We start from the raw sequence: 2,608 nt of genomic DNA, 5'->3' as shown, positions 1-2,608 counted from the left end.
GGACATTTAGGGAGTTGTCAACTGAGCATAAAATCAACAGTTTTTTTTAAATCACATTTATTTGGTATTCATTAATTAGGATTGTGTTTTGCTTTATTTCTTCTGATACAAGGTCTCACTATGTGGAACCCACTATGTTCTAGCTTGAATATCTTGATTTTTAAACATACAATCAGGCTTTTTTTTTAGATATTGATAGTGAAGAATTTGACTTCAATGGCATTTCTTTTTTCCTAGCAACAAACTGCTCTCTTCTTTTGAAGAAGAGAAGTAGGGGCTGTTTATTTCACTTCTGATATCACCAGAACATCCTGGACACAGCAACTTCAGAGACATTTTATCAGCAATAGTAATCTTCCCTCTGTTCTTAGTAGCTTCTATAGTCTATTTAATTGAAAAGTGGCCTCTGGTGATTATCTCCAGCAACACTGTCAGGGCTTGTAAATACGAGGACATGAGCCAATCTGCACATACTTCCTTAGAGCTTCATGTAAACTCTGGGAATCTCAATACAACTGGCTGAGGAAATCTTGAACTGGAAGTATCTTCTTATCTCATCTCTGAGCACTTGCATCTTCTTCTAGTTTGTGGCTCTTGAGAGAAACTCTTTGAAGTTCTACTATAGCTGAGATTGATATGGAAATATATGGAAGTGTGAATAAAAATTAAATGACTCCTTGAAGCCATCTTTTAGGAGGTCTGGTAAAACTGTGTTAACTGATTCTTTTGCTTGAATCTCAGGCTCCTTTGATAATATTTTTATAGTAGCTGTCTTTTCACATTTGTATGGGCCTCTCATTAATTAAAAATCTGTCAATCTTGCTTTGGCTTTCAATTTAAGACTCCAGCTTTTAACCAGCTTTCAACTTTTTTTTTTCCTGCACAGAAAGTTCATGCCGAGTTTCTGGTTTGTATTATCCACACACAGTCCACTGGCAGATGAACATTCCTTTGAATTTTCTAGACCATAAGTCTGGAGGAAGCTAACTCTCCCTTTTTTTGTCTGGCCTGAAATCTGCCACTTTTTTTTTTTTAATGTAGGAAGCACATTTCTTCTTCTCTAATTTGGATTATTCAAATCTAAAGATGATGTGGTAATACCAGAGATGGCTGTACCCTCTAGAAAATCACCAAATGATGGGTCTACCCAATCTGTTACCTTTGTGGAAAATATCTTTTGTCTAAGTAGAGCTTTTTGACACTTACAAACTTCAATATTTTCCATCCATAGTATACAGTCTGGAGTACATTAAGGTCTAATTCATCTCCTTTAATAAGGAAGAAATTGTCTCTGTGGATGTGAGGTTCCTAAAACATCAGAGATAAAAGAGACCATGAAGATTATTCCTAGCAGACCTACCATCACCCCACACACTGTGCAAAGGACACTAAACTCAGATATTCATCCACAGCAATCATGTAATTAGCAGTTATCTAGGCTGAGATCATATGTCCTGGATCCAGGCCAGAGCTCTACACTCATGTTCTCAATTCAGATGGATCGGAAGGAGTGAAAAGAAACAGGATGGTATAAAGACAGACCTGGCCTCTCATCTCTAGAACATTAATAAATATAGCCATAGCCTCTGTAGCCTTACGTTCTAGCAGTTGCATCCCCTCATGGGCAGAGAGGAGTGGAGAAGGCCAGGCTGTTCTCTGGACAGAAGTAGTAGGGTTCAGAGATAAACATCTCCAAATAGACACCTGTAGAGTTTCTAATAGGAAGGTCTGGTATCTTAAAAGTTGGCTGTCAGTTAGGGAGAAAGGGCCATTCATTTACAAGAGTAGTGACCTAATGAGGGATATATGTATGTATGTATATGTGTGTATATATATTCCTGTATGATATATGTAAGGGATGACCCAAAATGACAACACACACACACACACACACACACACACACACACACACACACACCAAATTTCTCTGTTAATAGTATTGCTGCTATGGCTCGAGGCAATTTGGCCAGCCACAAGTAAATGGGTCAAACTTCTTTGATAAACATCCAAGGTCTGATTATGACACACAAAGCAATTATTTTCCTTTCAGAAATATAGAAATTACAACTTTTATTTAAGTCCCAAGGCCTGTGTAGCTGAATAATACAGATTTGGGCTGGAGAAATGCTCTATTTTATTTTCTTTCCCAAATTAGGGGCTGAGTATCTTCTAGTCCCTTATGGACTTCATCTAGAGGCCCAGCAATGTCTTCATACCCCAGAATCCATACCCTTTGACGTCTAGTAAGGCCTAAGAACATTCTTCATTGCATCTGAGTATTTGAGGGAAGAAGGAAAACTACTTCTGGAGTGACTGTCTCCAAAGGGATAATTTAAGTCCTAAGTAAGTGGCCTCCTGTTTTACTAAATGAATCTTCTTTTGAGAATCTATATACCTTGCTATTCATTAAATTTAAGATCTTAGTAGCATATTGTATGGCACACAAGGAGGTGATCTGCACACTATAAACATTTTTCTTTCTTTAGGGGTAAGTTCTCCACGTCAGAAACTGTCCAAAAATATGGGAACTATTCCTGAATCCTCTAGGTCAAATTATTCACTTCAATTGCTAGTTTCCTTTTCATTCAAAAACAAAATGGGACTGGAA

The 2,608-nt window shown here is 37.5% G+C and overlaps 1 pseudogene; it reads right to left on the bottom strand.

The window, feature by feature from the left end:
• Window positions 1–213: 213 nt before the first annotated feature.
• Window positions 214–1,862, bottom strand: LOC128113682 (cell cycle checkpoint protein RAD17-like; annotated as a pseudogene).
• Between the last annotated feature and the right edge of the window lie 746 nt (window positions 1,863–2,608).

The sequence above is a fragment of the Peromyscus californicus genome, unplaced genomic scaffold (assembly GCF_007827085.1).
Source record: "Peromyscus californicus insignis strain IS unplaced genomic scaffold, ASM782708v3 Scaffold_10__1_contigs__length_136768540, whole genome shotgun sequence".
In the NCBI taxonomy this organism is placed as follows: domain Eukaryota; kingdom Metazoa; phylum Chordata; class Mammalia; order Rodentia; family Cricetidae; genus Peromyscus; species Peromyscus californicus.
Note: the sequence above shows the minus strand (reverse complement) of the source record. Positions and strands in the feature narration are given on the sequence as shown.